This window comes from Grampus griseus (assembly GCF_964374135.1).
Source record: "Grampus griseus genome assembly, chromosome: 11".
In the NCBI taxonomy this organism is placed as follows: Eukaryota; Metazoa; Chordata; class Mammalia; order Artiodactyla; family Delphinidae; genus Grampus; species Grampus griseus.
The window spans coordinates 26,663,768-26,681,709 of record NC_139005.1 but is presented as its reverse complement, the minus strand read 5'-3'; the positions used below and the strand labels follow the sequence as shown (position 1 = coordinate 26,681,709).

The window sequence follows — 17,942 nt, the reverse complement described above, 5'->3', positions numbered from 1 at the left end:
TTTTTTTTTTTTTTTTTGAGGTACGCAGGCCTCTCACTGCCGTGGCCTCTCCCGTTGCGGAGCACAGGCTCCAGACGCGCAGGCTCAGCGGCAATGGCTCACGGGGCCCAGCTGCTCCGCGGCATGTGGGATCTTCCCGGACCGGGGCACGAACCCGTGTCCCCTGCATCGGCAGGCGGACTCTCAACCACTGCGCCACCAGGGAAGCCTGGAAAACGTCTTTTTTTATGATCTACTCAGAAAGAGAGACCAAAATGCCACACATTGACATAGAAGTTGTTTAAAATATGTTAAGGGAAAGCATTTTGAAAGTCATAGGGAGACACAAAGAACCCAGCAATATCCAGCCTGGAAGAAGGGTGTTGTGTTATCTGTCTTTAAATATCTGAGAGACCACGGTGTAGAAGATGACACAGTCTTCCTGACAGAGTAGAAGACAGACCAGGGTGAGTAGGCAGAGGCTTGTGTGACTGGCTTTGACTGAACCAGAGTGGACATATGTTGAGCACTTCTCACAGCCTCCTCATGAGGTATGTACTTCTTTTTCTTTCTTTTTTTTTTTTTTAATACATTTTACACATGAAAATAACCTGAAGCAGAGAAAGGTTAGGTCACATTCCAAAGCTGCATAGCTAGAAAGTGCAGAGGGGCCATGTAAAGCCAGGTGGGATGGCTTCTCTCTGGGTTCCCTGGGAGCCAAGAATGCAAGACTCAGGTCTCCGTGCTAGGGAAACGTGGGGCTCTCTTTGGCTTGTCTCTTGACAAGTTAAGAGGATAGTCTGACATAATGGTTAAGAGGATTGATTCTAGGACCAGCCAGCCTGAACTCAAAATTGTGACTGTTCTACTTACTGGGAGGGTAAGGGTAAGGGTTAGGGTTAAGGTTAGGGTTAGTTGGGGGAAGTTTCTCACTTCTCAGATAGGTTGGTTCAATTAAAAGCCCGACCTTCCCCCCAGCCATGCATTTTGTACACCCACACATACACATACTGATTCATCCCTCAGAAGGCCAGGTAGAAATGAGGAAAATAAATATGGCCCAGACAAGTGTTGCTGAAAGTCTGTTCTTCAGAACACAAGATCTTTGGGAGTATTTATAAGTGTTATGCGCAAAGAAATATCCCATACTTGAAGTCTGAAAAGGGCTGAGTTATACAAATATTGAAAGAATCTGGATTACAAGACTTCTCACAGCCCCTAATATGCAGCGTACATTGTGAAATCTCCAAAAAGGGCTACAGTATGTTGCATGTCACAAACCTTTGGTTCAATCAGTGAACCTAGATGATTCTTGAAGCTGTGCTTCTGTTGTAAACACTGTGACCAGCAGTGATGTGAGCCATAGTCAAGAGGAAAAAAGGCATTTATCTTGTTCACAGTCTAGCCCAATTCATCTTGCTAAAACCTGGACTACTAGTAAACCATACCTGGGCTTAGTCATCATTTAGTAAAATCTGAAAATCAGCGACTTCAATAGATTTAGGACTAGTTCCTGAACATTTTATCTCATTCCCACCTGGAGTGCTGCATCTGTGGATGAGAAGGTAACTCAGGAGGTACGTATTAGCCCAGAGAAGCAGGTTGAGACAGCAACAGACATTCTTACATCTGGCTGATCAGACCTCTTCATAAATCCCACTTCAAGAAGCAGTTAAATCTCTCCGAAGCCTGAATTTTGCTTGTAAGCTGCTAACACACATCTGGCAAGGAATAAAAATCAAGTCCAAATTGTTGCAGATTTTCTTAGAACCATTGCAGTATGTTCTTCCCAGTAACAGTGTTTTGGGTGTTTTCTTGTTTTGGAAAGGAAGTTAGGGGTATCCATTTTCAATTAGGATATCTTTCAACATACATGTATTGAGCACTTGTTCCTGGAGCTGAGGACCAGTGAGATGTACCTTTCTGAGGAAGCTCTCACAGCTCTTCGTGAAACTGACTTCACTGTGACAGTTTACAGTGCCCTTCGCTTCACCTGGGAAATGAAAAGTCATCAACTGTGTGGTGAGGGTTAAGGCACTCTAGACCTACACAGGTCTTCTGGAATAGATCTCTCTCATAAAACAAGAAATGGTTAGAGTGAGAAGCAGAGAATAATTAAGAAAATACCTTTGTTTTTAGCCAGAAAGGCTTAAGTCAGAATTGACACTCCTGTAATGAGTGCATGAAAATTCTAATATTTTGAAAATAGACAAAATTTATTTTCCTCAGGAACTTGTTTCTTTTACTCCTTGCTCTAATTGGAGATTTTTGCAGTCCTAAATTTAAAAGACATAAATAATCTATTTTAGTGGTACGGTCAAAACAGCTTTTTTTAAAAAGAATTAGGTGTGAACATATTAAATAGCATATTAACATACTCCAACTTTTGGTGTCTCATCTCTAAAATGACCCAATTCTTCATCTCATGTTGTGTTTCTCCTGTTTTAGTTTATCACTTAAGATGCTTCATTTGCAGTTGAGTAAGTAGAAAGTCCAACTCAAAATGGCTTAGGCAATAAATGATTTTTGCCTAAGTAACAGGGACATCAGGTTTAGGCTCAGGTTTGGTTATTTCAGCAGTTCATTGAGGTCATCAAGAACTCAGATTCTGGGACTTCCCTGGTGGTCCTGTGGGTAAGACTCTGCTGTCCCAGTGAGGGGGGCCCGGGCTCGATCCCTGGTCGGGGAACCAGACCCCACAGACATGCCAAAACTAAAGATCCCACATGCCGCAAATAGGACCGGGCACAACCAAAATAAATAAATGAATATTTTTTTAAAAAAGAGAGAACTCAGATTCCTTTAATCTTTCTGCTGTCATCCTCACCATATTAGGTTTTGTCTCCAGGTTGATTTCTTCATGTTGACAAAATGGTTGCAGCAACTCCAAACATCTCACCTTCACAGAGCCACGTCCAAAGGCCAGAAAAGTAAACATTCCTTTCTTGCATTCTTTTTTTTAAAAACAAAGAAAAATTTCCCAGAAGCTTCCATCAGACATCCCTCATTTCATATTGCCCAGAATTACATCACACATCCATTCCTAAATCAATTCCTGGTGAGAAAAATGAAACTACTATTCCTTTCTCTTTTTTTATAAATTTATTATTTTTAAAATTATTTATTTATTTGGCTGTGCAAGGTCTTAGTTGCAGCACACGTGATCTTTTTTGTGGCGTGCAAGATCTTTAGTTCTGGCATGCGGGATCTTTTAGTTGCGGCATGTGGGATCTAGTTCCCTGACCAGGGATGGAACCCGGGCCCCCTGCATTGGGAACGCGGAGTCTTAACCGATGGATCACCAGGGAAGTCCCTACTATTCCTTTCTTAAACCAATCATATTTCACCGAAGGCAGGGGCTACCTTCCCTGAGACTCATGAATGGTGAATACTTGAACAAAGTCAGTGTATAATTGAGCAAGGAAAAAGGGGGCTGCAGAATAATCAACTAACATTGCCTGCCCTATGTAGAGACACTCAAAGAAAAAAGAATTAACATTTTTTAGCAAACTGATTTCATTTGACTTATAAGACAACTGTTCTTTCAAATGCTGCAGATAAAAGAGCAAGTTTATCTACTATGGCTGTTGCATTGCATTTAGGACAAAGTCCTTGAAAGTTTATGGTTGAAGAATGATAGGAGAGCTAGGAACTGCAGTTAAACGAATAATCATGATTTCAAGGAGAACAATAAAAGAAGATGATGCTCAATTGAACTGTAGAGGTAGAATAAAATCATTTCAGAAACTACTGTGTCTCTTTTTTATTCTCTCCTTTTTTTTTTTTTCATTCTCTCCTTTTCTTGACATCTACTATTCCTCACCTTTACCTGCTAATTATGGAACAGAAGTTGTACCTTCATTGACCAAATTACCTTGGAAGAAAGTTGGCTTGAGCTTGAGGTGTTTGGATAATCTCCAGTTACTTCAATGAGACATTAGTTTAGCTGAGTAGAAAGAATTGGGTTTGGATTCTGACTTTACTTCTCAATGGCTGTGTGACTCTGGGGAGTTTAACTTCCTGAGTGTCAATTTTACCTCATTGGTAAATGGAGTTGAAAATTATTGATTATAGGATTGTTGAGGGAATAAACTGAGATGATGTTTTCAAAATGCCTGGCTCCTAGTGATTACTTCCTTTTTGTAGATCTGGCTGCTGCCCAGAGGTCCCCAGGCTTCAGTTTCTGCCTTCAGTTTTATTCCTCTGCTTTTCGGTGTCCCAGGGATCACCTTAAAGCAGAAAGCAAACTCCATAGTGGTAAAACAGGAAATGATAGAGGAAGGAAAACCTGGGTGTTGAATTTCCTTGCCCCCTCCAGCCCTTCCTCATGCCACCAGGTTTCGCTTACTGTTCTTCTGCTGACCTGAGATCCACAACCCCACAGTCCCTTATCCTGCCCATTTTTACACCAAACTCCATCCTCCTGAAGAATTCAAATCAGGGGAAACTTCGAGGGGCACAAAGTGAAACAACTCCCTTTCTTGCTGCTTAGGGGTGCAGCAGGAGACAATGTGTTCTTGCTAACCTAGGTGGAAATATTGAGTATGTTTTTCTATTAAAATAATTTGTTCTACCCAAGGTAAATAATGTGTCAGGTCAGCCAAACAGTAAAACTTAATTTCCTTTTCTGAAAAAAGTGATTTTGCGGGGAGAGTATTCAGATAACCTTCAAGAGTAAATATTTGTATGAAAGTTGGGTAAGGCATACACTTGACTTTTAACAGGACACATGGTGCCCAGCATAAAGACTACATTTCTCTGCCTCACCTGCAACTGAGTAAAGTCATATGACTAAGTGCTAGCCAGTGGGATGTAGGTGAAGTGTAACCCAACAGCTCCTCAAAACCTTCCTTAAGAGACAGTGGACATGTGCCCTTTGCTCTTTTTGTCTCCTTTACCCATTCTTCCTGGAATGCTGATGATACTCACCTGGACCACGGGATGAAGGCCACGCTCTGGTATGGCAGCACGGTGACCTGAGTGGAACCTGGTCACACTAGCTCTAGACCACTTTTTTCAGACATTGCACACAAGAGAGAGAAATAAAATTTTATTGGGCTTATGCTATTATTATCTTAGTTTTTATAACTCACGATAAAACTTAATCCTAACTATTGCTTCTTGATACCATTATCTAGCACAAAATCAAATTTTAAAAAAATTTCAAACCAGAAGATATCAATACAATGCCTCTGTACTAGATCAAAATGCAAAGTACACAGTTAAACTGTTAGCAAGAATACAGAGAAAGGGAAGTTAATTCAATGAGTTAATTTTGGACCTCAGATCCCTTTAACCTGTTGATAAAGTCCTTTACAAAGCAGTCTTCAGCCATGTTGTGGAATTAATTCTACTCAATGGAAAAATAAATAATGGTATCAGATTTCCTCAGAGAAGCATGTTCTGGAGCATATTGCCTGGTGGGGGAAGAAGTAGTGGCTGAAATACAGTACATAAAGCTATGTGACTATAAAAGCTTATTTTCTACGATATATTTGCTGACAAATGTCAAGAGAAAATAGTTTCTATGCAATGAAAAGAGACTTAAGTAGACACCTAACTTAGGTCATAAACATTTTTAAAATGTCAACTGGAAAACCATCTACAGTTGTCTAATACCATGCGTCTCACAGGGGCTCTGTCTGACAAAAGGCATCTAATATCTGACCTACATATCATGATATTTAGGAAACATTACCAAGTCATGATAAATAGACCTATATAGATTTGTGGAATTTTTGCTTCATGGATCTTATCTTTGGGCACTTAGCACCCACTCCCACCTCTTCTGAATTCCCTCCTGTGCCATAGGGGTTAGAAGGCAAAAACCTACATTTTTCAGACTGTCTTATAGCTGGGGTTTTAGATGCAGCTTAGGTTCCTCAAGCATGACACAGTTGGGTATGAATGTGGAGGCCATTTTCCAGCTGCTGTTGTGTTTGGGAAGCGAGTCCCAACAGATATAAGTGTGCCAGTGTCCAGTTACCAGCTTTGTGAGTTGTCAGCCTTGTCAGCGACACATGTGACGGCAGGAATAGCAGCAGCTGGCCTCCTGATTTCTGCTCCTCCAACTCTTTCACAAGTGTGTAAACACCCAAATTCCTGTGTTAAGTCCTCTCTACTCAAATATCTAGAGTGAATTCTGTTTTCTTCACTGAATCCCGATATGGTATTCCAGTCGCTTATGTTTTCTAGGAATTAGGGAAATTAGTTTCCCAGAAGAGCCTAATTTTGTTTGTTAACCGAGTTGTTTAATGTTAAAAAGGGATCTTTGGCATATCATAAATATTTGTATTTCTTAAACATAAGCGTAATTTAAATATCTGGTCATTTTCAATATAAATCTAGTAATTTTTCCATAAACCTGTTACTTGATCTTTGACTACCATATTAATAACTGATAAGTTTAACAGAATAATTAATCCCAAATAATTAACACCGTCATTAATTATAAGCAGTTTAAACTACAATCACAAAATTTCAATGTATCTCTCTGGGCCTTCATAGATCTAACAGCGTAGACCTAGACATTTAGCAAACTAAAAGCTATTGATTTGTTCTGTCTTTAGCTACTGGAAATTACATTGAAGGTCAAGGTTTCCTGTAGGAATTTCTTCTGCATGAGGAAAACCATTAGAGAAAGGCCATTTCCAGGCAAATTAATCTTTTTTGAAAAGATATTCACCACATTAGTACAATATGAAAACCCAAGCAATTAGCAGAATTCTTCATTCTTAGAGTTGCAGGCTTAAGTTCAACATTTCTTGATTCATTGCCCATGATTCATTATTTTGAATAGCTGTGTTCCAGGCTAAGACCCCATGTTTGACAATCACAGCAATAAAACTCAGAAATGATGTTCAGTATTATTCATGAGGTGCCCATACACAAAATTTGTTTCTATATACCACAGTTATTTACTGACTCCTGGTTAACTTTTCAATCTCATTTTTAAAAATGAGACGTCTTTTTTTTTTCTTTTTTTTTTTTTTTTGCGGTACACGGGCCTCTCACTGTTGTGGCCTCTCCCGTTGCGGAGCACAGGCTCCGGACGCACAGGCTCAGCGACGATGGCTCACGGGCCCAGCCGCCCCGCAGCATGTGGGATCCTCCCGGACCGGGGCACGAACCCGCGTCCCCCGCATCGGTAGGCAGACTCCCAACCACTGCGCCACCAGGGAAGCCTGAGACGTCTTTTTTAAAGACGGTATTCCTGAATATAGTCTTTCAACTGTAAAGTCACAAAATGTTGAATTTTATAATGTTAACTGGGCCCTGACAAAAATCAACCATCCTTTGTGGGTCAACAGAGTCTGATTAGGTGGTATAAGGAAGATATTTCTATCAAAATAAAAGGTTCCTACTTGAATAAGATATTTACATCTAGTTTGTCACAGTACTTGGAAGTCAACAATTAGAGATTAAGGCTTTGGTTAAATTAGAAGCTCTTAAAATACAAATTCTCATAGGAAAGGTAGCGCCAATAAAAATTTTTTTTAATTTTAAAAAAATTTTAATTAAAAAGGAAAAAAATTTAAAAAAGGATGTCTATATGTGGATAACTGAGTCACTTTGCTGTAAAGCAGAGATTGCCACAACATTGTAAATCAACTATACTTCCATTAAAATTTAAAAAAAGAAAGGAAAGGTAACACCAAAAGTCCAACCAACAAAACAAGACCATATAAAACAAATCAGTGGCATTACATAATAAATCATCATACAATGAGATGATATACAGTAAAGAAGAATGAGCTACAGCTACAAGCATCCATAAAAATAAACCTAAATGAGATCATGTTAAGCAGAAAAAGGCAATATAAAATGAGGTGTTTCCATTTATATAAAGTTCAAAAACAAAACTAAACTAAAAAATATATTGATTAGGAATAGTTACTTATATGGCTTTAAAAAGCTATAAAAAAGAGAATGGACTTGAGGACACAGGGAGGGGGAAGTGTAAGCTGGAACAAAGTGAGAGAGTGGCACTGACATATATACACTACCAAATGTAAAACCGATAGCTAGTGGGAAGAAGCTGCATAGCACGGGAAGATCAGTTCAGTGCTTTGTGACCACTTAGAGGGGTGGGATAGGGAGGGTGAGAGTGAGGGAGACGCAAGAGGGAAGAGATGTGGGGTTATATGTATATGTATAGCTGATTCACTTTGTTATAAAGCAGAAACTAACACACCATTGTAAAGCAATTATATTCCAATAAAAATGTTAAATAAATAGTGAAAAACAAAACAAAAAAAAGCTATAAAAAGAAAGCATGCAGAGAAGCATTTAAGAACACATATAAGAAAGATGCTTCTAAGAGTGCTACTTGCTTGCCATGTTGAGAACAATCAGTACTATATCAGTGAATGCATGAGGCAGCCTTTCTGTAATGCATGTACAAAAGTGCTTAAGAACACATGTGGACTTCCCTGGTGGCACAGTGGTTAAGAATCCGCCTGCCAATGCAGGGGACACAGGTTCGATCCCTGGTCTGGGAAGATCCCACATGCCGTGGAGCAACTAAGCCCATTCGCCACAACTACTGAACCCACATGCCACAACTAGTGAAGCCCGCGGACATAGAGCCTGTGCTCCGCAACAAGAGAAGCCACCGCAATGAGAAGCCCATCCACCACAATGAAGAGTAGCCCTCCTCGCCACAACTAGAGAAAGCCCATGCGCAGCAAGAAGACCCAATGCAGCCAAAAAGGAAGGAAGGAAGGAAGGAAAGGAAGCAGGGAGGGAGAGAGAGAAGGAGGGAGGGAGGGAGGAAGGAAGGATTATTAAAAAGAACACTTGTAATAAAGATGTTTGTAAGGAAAAAACAATCTTGTTATAGACTGAACTGTGTACCCTAACCCAATCTGCCTGACGTTCTTATTAAGAAAAAAAAAAAAAAAAAAAGCTGTGAAGAGTAGCCAGTAAATGATAAACACTAAACTTAGGCCAGCAGTTACCTCTGGAGAGAATACAATTAAGGAGATTCGTGTGGGGGCTTCCAAGTTATTGAAAATGGTCTATTTGTAATACATGTATTATAAGTTCTCTAGTATGTTAGATGTCATGATTAAAAAGTTTAAAACTAATTTTAAAGTTAAATATGAGCTTCCATGATTAAAAAATGGAGGGAGCCCGAGCTATGGGCAGTCACACACACTTTTTGCACCTCCATTTCTAGTAGAGGCCATTGTGTACCACCAAGATCCCTTACCCTGGGTCTGAAGTACACACACACACCTCCTAGGAGTGCTGGCAACCACCATCTCTCAGCTGAGTCCCTCTTTGGGACTTGACTTTGGCCAGAGACAGCCATAAACCCCCTTCCCAGGGAAAGCCCATATCCACAGATCGGTTAAATTGAGATTATAAAGGTCTAGCCCCCTTTTTCCTCAGAAAATTTAAATGTGATGACATAAACATGCTCTAAATTGTTATGTAAAATATTAGAAATATTTGAGGTTCATTGAGAAAATATGACAGTTACATATTATTGAAAACAGGTATCATTCTATAAAATGACAAGTTATCAAAATTGCGTACTGTCCAGAAACTCTTTAACTTGAGGAGGTGTTTTTCATCAGAAACCTCTTATAGTAATAAAGGTGCTGTACCATTTTGAATACAAAACACCAAAATGGAATTTCTAGTTTTACTTTATATGGATGTGATACATTCTTTCTTAAATGTAATGAAAACAAAATATAAAAGCCTAATTTTGCCTTCTAAAGAAATATTACCAATGTAAGTAATTCCACGTTAGTTATCACCATGCTGCTGTTAAAAGGCTGATATATTTAGAGACAGGAATTCAAGGGACAATGCATCTTGAACATGATACCAGCATTTGTCTTTCAGCCCTATTTGAGAATCAGGTGGTAACTTCTAAGGTCTGCATTAAACAGAAAAACTTCACCTTTTGTCAGTTCTGCTTAACAACGAGGTAAACTCAGAAGGGGCCTCCTAAATGACAAAACAAGTGGGAAATTTTGAGAGAGGCAGAAAGAATCTATTGTGGCTTAAAATACAAAAGAGTACAGAAAGCATCTGAAGGCTCCTAGGTTTCAGGTTAAAAGTGGAATGTAAAAACTTCATTAACGTTTTGATTCCTTTCTTCAGTCTGTTTGTATAACAATGTCCATTCAGATATGAACTCTCTAAACCTACCCACCTGGAATTCTCAAGAACTTCATCTGCTCAAGGATTCATCCAGTGAAATATTCTCTCACTGAAAATGGTACTAAGGAATATTTACTGGGATAGTATGACAGTTATTACATCAGTGTCAACATAAACAAGCCAGTATACCCAAAAAATACTTATCAACTTTCCCTCGGATTATGTTAAGGCTCTGCCATCTTTGAGCATACCTAAACCTTTTCAATACTATTCACCCTTCATTCATTTATTCAACAGATATTTGTTTGGTGCCTGTGATGTGTCAGATACAGTGCTCAGTACTAGGGATATGATGACAAGATGAAGATGACCCAGCTCTTGTGGGGTTTACAAGGGTCTGTGATTTCACTGAGAATTGGCAGTCACCATATAACATTAACTGGTAAAAAGTTTCACATAGTTATCATTTGCTCACTGTGTAAAGTAGAATTTCCTTTTCTTTGTTCTAAAACTATTTCAACGAAAAACTCTCTCTTAAGCCTTTAAAGTGGGCACAGCATTCTTCTTAGCTTATACCTGAAGAACCTGGCAGTACAGCTGCAGAAGCAGATTGTACACTTATGGCCAGACCAAGAAAGCTATAAATCCATATATTTGCTATTTGGCCTAGAGTGCTACAAAAATTTAAAAAAAGAAAATCTACTCTCAAAAGTACTCTGAAAGAAGGACGTGGACCGACAAGGATGGTTCCAGGTGACTCAATATCACCCACAAAAGTGAAGTACAAATATTTTCTCCCATTCCCAAACAAAACAAAAGTTGTCTTTTCATTTTGTTTACAGTTTCCTTTGTTGTGCAAAAGTTCTTAAGTTTAATTAGGTCCCATTTGTTTATTTTTGCATTTATTTCCATTACTCTAGGAGACAGATCAAAAAAATATATATAGCTGTGATTTATGTCAAAGAGTGTTCTGCCTGTGTTTTCCTCTAGGAGTTTTTTTTATAGTATCTGTCTTACATTTATATCTTTAATCCGTTTTGAGTTTATTTTTGTATATGGTGTTAGAGAATGTTCTAGTTTCATTCTTCTATATGTAACTGTCTGGCACCACCTATTGGCAACAAAAAGACAGCCTATGGAACAGGAGAAAATATTTGCAAATGATGCAACCCACAAGAGATTGATTTCCAAAACATATAAACAGCCCATACAGCTCAATATCAAAAAAACCCCAACACAATCAAAAAAGGGACAGACGACCTAAATAGACATTTCTCCAAATAAGACATACAGATGTCCAACACGCACATGAAAAGATGCTCAACATTGCTAATCATTAGAGAGATGCAAAGCAAAACTACAATGAGGTATCACCTCACACTCGTCAGAATGGCCATCATCAAAAAGTCTTCAAATAATAAATGTTGGAGAGGATGTGGAGGAAAGGGAACCCTCCTACACTGTTGGTGAGAATGTAAATTACTACAGCCACTATGGAGAATAGTAAGGAGGTTTCTCAAAAAACTAAAAATAAAGTTACCATATGATCCAGTAATACCACTCCTAGGCATATATCCAAAAAAGAAGAAAACTCTAATATGAATAGATACATGCTACCCAGCAAGGATCTCATTCAGATTTGATGGAGAAATTAAAACCTTTACAGACAAGCAAAAGCTAGAGAATTCAGTACCACCAAACCAGCTTTACAACAAATGCTAAAGGAACGTCTCTAGGAAGGAAACACAAGAGAAGGAAAAGACCTACAATAACAAACCCAAAACAATTAAAATGGTAATAGGAACATACATATTGATAATTATCTTAAATGTAAATGGATTAAATGTCCCAACCAAAAGACATAGACTGGCTGAATGGATACAAAAACAAGACCCGTATATATGCTGTTTACAAGAGACCCACTTCAGACCTAGGGACACATATAGACTGAAAGTGAGGGAGGGGATGGAAAAAGATATTACATGCAAATGGAAATCAAAAGAAAGCTGGAGTGGCAATTCTCATATCAGAAAAAATAGACTTTAAAATAAACACTGTTACAAGAGACAAAGGACACTACATAATGATCAAGGGACCAATCCAAGAAGAAGATATGACAATGGTAAATATTTATGCACCGAACATAGGAGCGCCTCAATCATAAGGCAAGTACTAACAACCATAAAAGGGGAAATCGATAGTAACAAAATCATATCATGGGACTTTAACACCCCACTTTCAGATCATCCAAAATGAAAATAAATAAGGAAACAGAAGCTTCAAATGATACATTAAACAAGATGGACTTAACTGATATTTACAGTACATTCCATCCAAAAACAACAGAATACACTTTTTTCTCAAGTGATCATGGTACATTGTCCAGGTTAGATCATATCTTGGGTCAAAAATCAAGCCTTGGTAAATATAAGAAAATTGAAATTATATCAAGTATCTTTTCCGACCACAATGCTATGAGACTAGATATCAATTACAGGAAAAAATCTGTAAAAACTACAAACACATGGAGGCTAAACAATACACTACTTAATAACCAAGACACCACTGAAGAATTCAAAGAGGAAATCAAAAAATACCTAGAAGCAAATGACAATGAAAACACAATGACACAAAAATTATGGAATGCAGCAAAAGCAGTTCTAACAGGGAAGTTTATAGCAATACAATCGTAACTTAAGAAACAAGAAACATCTCAAATAAACAACCTAACCTTACACCTAAAGCAATTAGAGAAAGAAGAACAAAAAACACAAAGTTAGCAGAAGGAAATAAATCATAAAGATCAGATCAGAAATAAATGAAAAAGAAATGAAGGAAACAATAGCAAACATCAATAAACCTAAAAGCTGGTTATTTGAGAAGATAAGCAAAATTGATAAACCATTAGCCAAATTCATCAAGAAAAAAAGGGAGAAGACTCAAATCAATAGAATTAGAAATGAAAAAGGAGAAGTAACAACTGACACTGCAGAAATACAAAGGATCATGAGAGATTACTACAAGCAACTATATGTCAATAAAATGGACAACCTTGAAGAAATGGACAAACTCTTAGAAATGCACAACGTTCCAAGACTGAACCAGAAACAAATAGAAAATAAGAACACACCAATCACAAGCACTGAAATTGAAACTGTGATTAAAAATCTTCCAACAAACAAAAGCCCAGGACCAGATGGCTTCACAGGCGAATTCTATCAAACATTTAGTGAAGGGTTTCCCTGGTGGCACAGTGATTGGGAGTCCACCTGCCGATGCACGGGACACGGGTTCGTGCCCCGTCCGGGAGGATCCCACATGCCGCAGAGTGGCTGGGCCCATGAGCCATGGCCGCTGAGCCTGCGCATCCGGAGCCTGTGCTCCGCAATGGGAGAGGTCACAACAGTGAAAGGCCCGCATACCATAAAACAAAAACATTTAGTGAAGAGCTAACACCTATCCTTCTCAAACTCTTCCAAAATATAGCACAGGGAGGAACACTCCCAAACTTATTCTATGAGGCCATCATCACCCTGGTACCAAAACCAGACAAAGATGTCACAAAGAAAGAAAACTACAGGCCAATATCACTGATGAACATAGATGCAAAAATCCTCAACAAAATACTAGCAAACAGAAACCAACAGCACATTAAAAGGATCATACACCATGATCAAGTGGGGTTTTTCCCAAGAATGCAAGGATTCTTCAATATACGCAAATCAATGTGATACACGATATTAACCAATTGAAGAAATAAATCCATATGATGATCTCAATAGATTCAGAGAAAGCTTTCAACAAAATTCAATACCCATTTATGATAAACACTCTCCAGATGGGCTTCCCTGGTGGCGCAGTGGTTGAGAGTCCACCTGTCGATGCAGGGGACACGGGTTTGTGCCCAGGTCCAGGAAGATCCCACATGCTGCAGAGCAGCTGGGCCTGTGAGCCATGGCTGCTAAGCCTGTGCGTCCGGAGCCTGTGCTCCGCAATGGGAGAGGCCACAACAGTGAGAGGCCCACGTCCTGCAAAAAAAAAAAAAAAAAAAAAACCTCCAGAAAGTAGGCATAGAGGGAACTTTCTGAACATAATAAAGGCCATATATGACAAACCCACAGCCAACATCGTCCTCAATGCTGAAAAACTGAAACCATTTCCACTAAGATCAGGAACAAGACAAGGTTGTCCGCTCTCACCACTATTATTCAACATGGTTTTGGAAGTTTTGGCCACAGGAATCAGAGAAGAAAAAGAAATAAAAGGAATCCAAATCAGAAAAGAAGAAGTAAAGCTGTCACCTTTTGCAGATGACATGATACTATACATACAGAATCCTAAAGATGTGACGAGAAAACTACTAGAGCTCATCAATGAATTTGGTAAAGTAGCAGCATACAAAATTAATGCACAGAAATCTCTGGCATTCCTATACACTAATGATGAAAAATTTGAAAGTGAAATTAAGAAAACACTCCCATTTACCATTGCAAAAAAAGAATAAAATATCTAGGAATAATCCTACATAAGGAGACGAAAGACCTACATGCAGAAAACTGTAACACAATGATGAAAGAAATTAAAGATGACACAAATATATGGAGTGATATACCATGTTCTTGGATTGGAAGAATCAACATTGTGAAAATGACTATACTACCCAAAGCATACTATAGGTTCAATGCAATCCCTATCAAACTACTAATGGCATTTTTCACAGAACTAGAACAAAAAATTTCTCAATTTCTATGGAAATACAAAAGACCCCGAATAGCCAAAGCAATCTTGAGAAAGAAAAATGGAGCTGGAGGAATCAGGCTCCCTGACTTTAGACTATACTACAAAGCTACAGTAATCAAGACAGTATGGTACTGGCACAAAAACAGAAATATAGATCAGTTGAACAGGATAGAAAGCCCACAGTTAAACCCACACACATATGGTCACCTTATCTTTGATAAAGGAGGCAAGAATATACAGTGGAGAAAAGACAGCCTCTTCAATAAATGGTGCTGGGAAAACTGGACAGCTACATGTAACAGAATGAAATTAGAACACTCCCTAACACCATACACAAAAATAAACTCAAAATGGATTAAGGACCTAAATGTAAGGCCAGACACTATCAAACTCTTAGAGGAAAACATAGGCAGAACACTCTATGACATAAATCACATCAAGATCCTTTCTGACCCACCTCCTAGAGAAATGGGAATATAAACAAATGGGACCTAATGAAACTTAAAACCTTTTGCACAGCAAAGGAAACCATAAACAAGACCAAAAGACAGCCCTCAGAATGGGAAAAAATATTTGCAAATGAAGTAACTGACAAAGGATTAATCTCCAAAATTTACAAGCAGCTCATGCAGCTCAATATCAAAAAAACAAACAACCCTATCCACAAATGGGCAGAAGACCTAAATAGACATTTCTCCAAAGAAGATATACAGATTGCCAACAAACACATGAAAGAATGCTCAACATCATTAATCATTAGAGAAATGCAAATCAAAACTACAATGAGATATCATCTCACACCAGTCAGAATGGACATCATCAAAAAATCTATAAACAATAAATGCTGGAGAGGGTGTGGAGAAAAGGGAAACTTCTTGCACTGTTGGTGGGAATGTAAATTGATACAGCCACTATGGAGAACAGTATGGAGGTTCCTTAAAAAACTAAAAATAGAACTACCAAAAGACCCAGCAATCCCATTACTGGGCATATACCCTGAGAAAACCATGGTTCAAAGAGTCATGTACCAAAATGTTCATTGCAGCTCTATTTACAATACAGGACATGGAAGCAAACTAAGTGTCCATCAACAGATGAATGAATAAAGAAGATGTGGCACATATATACAATGGAATATTACTCAGCCATAAAAGGAAACGAAATTGTGTGAATTGTAGTGAGGTGGATGGACCTCAAGTCTGTCATACATAGTGAAGTAAGTCGGAAAGAGAAAAACAAATACCATATGCTAACACATATATATGGAATCTAAAAAAAAAACAAAAAACAAAAAAATGGTCATGAAGAACCTAAGGGCAAGACAGGAATAAAGACGCAGACCTACTAGAGAATGGACTTGAGGATACAGGGAGAGGGAGGGGGAATGGTAAGCTGGGACAAAGTGAGAGAGTGGCATGGACATATATACACTACCAAATGTAAAATAGATAGCTACTGGGAAGCAGCCGCATAGCACAGAGAGATCAGCTCAGTGCTGTGTGACCACCTAGAGGGGTAGGATAGGGAGGGTGGGAGTGAGGGAGGAAGATGCAAGAGGGAAGAGATATGGGGACATATGTATATGTATAACTGATTCACTTTGTTGTAAAGCACAAACTAACACACCATTTTAAATCAATTATACTCTAATAAAGATGTTTTAAAAAAGGGGAGAGATACAGGCACCCCAGTGTTCATAGCAGCACTATTTACAATAGCCAAGACATGGAAGCAACATAAATGTCCATGGACAGATGAATGGATAAAAAAAGACGTGGTTTATATATACAATGGAATATTAGTCAGCCATAAAAAGAATGAAGTAATGTCATTTGTAGCAATGTGGGTGGACCTAGAGAATATCATACTAAGTGAAATACATCAGAGAAAGATAAATATCATATGCTATCACTTATAAGTGGAATCTAAAAAAATTATACAAAGGAACTTACAAAACATAAATAGACTCACAGACATAGAAAACAAATTTATGGATTCCAAAGGGGAAACGGGGAGCAGATAAAATAGGAGTTTGAGATTAACAGGTACACACTACTATAGTAAAATTGATAAGCAACGTGGACCTACTGTATAGCACAGGGAACTATATTTAATATCTTGTAATAAGCTATAATAGAAAGGAATCTGAAAAAGAATATGTATATTCTTTTTCATATATATGAAAAATTATATATATATATATATACAACTTTGCTGTACACCTGAAACTAACAGAATATTGTCAATCAACTTTACTTCAATTTTTAAAATATATATATATTTATTTATTTGGTTGTACCAGGTCTTAGTTTTGCAGCAGGCAGACCCCTTAGTTGTGGCTCAAGGGCTCCTTACTTGTGGCATGTGAAATCTTTGTTGTGGCAAGCATATGGGATCTAGTTACCTGACCAGCGATCGAACCCAGGCCCCCTGCATTGGGAGTGCAGAGTCTTAACCACTGGGCCACCAGGGAGGTCCCAACTTTACTTCAATTTTTTTTAAAAAAAGTGCAGTACAAACAAATACTTGTAGAGACCTTAGGTCAAAGCATTAATCGACACTGAACCCCAATTTTCAACACAGGTATTCATCCCAAGTTCATTCATAGTTCCTTACCTATCCACAGACATATATCCTACCAATACAACCTTCCCACACAGATGGTTCATGGTGAATATAGCTTATTCCAAAGGGTTTACTCTATAGTTTTTTGAAGAAGGCAGCAACTTCAGTTATGCCAAAGCAATACCCCTGAGATCACAGCAATAATAACTCTCATGTTGGGAGTTCATAGTGTGTGCCAAGCACTGTGCTACATCTTTCATTATATTATCTCTGCAAGGCACCCTTTTTTTTTTTTAACATCTTTATTGGAGTATAATTGCTTTACAAGGTGTGTTAGTTTCTGCCTTATAACAAAGTGAATCAGCTCTACATATACATATATCCCCATATCTCTTCCCTCTTGCTTCTCCCTCCCTCTGATCCTCCCTATCCTAGCCTTCTAGGTGGTCAAAAAGCACCGAGCTGATCTCCCTGTGCTATGCGGCTGCTTCCCACTAGCTATCGGTTTTACATTTGGTAGTGTAAATATGTCCATGCCA

At 38.4% G+C, this 17,942-nt stretch overlaps 1 pseudogene across 1 annotated transcript in view; it reads left to right on the top strand.

Annotated features, from left to right (window-relative positions):
* Positions 1 to 9,800: 9,800 nt before the first annotated feature.
* LOC309829872 (S-phase kinase-associated protein 1-like) overlaps positions 9,801 to 17,942 on the top strand; it is a 32,441-nt pseudogene continuing 24,299 nt past the window's right edge. Inside the window, exon 1 of the transcript in view lies at positions 9,801 to 9,922. The product of the transcript in view is annotated as an S-phase kinase-associated protein 1-like (transcript). The remainder of the gene's footprint in view (positions 9,923 to 17,942) is intronic.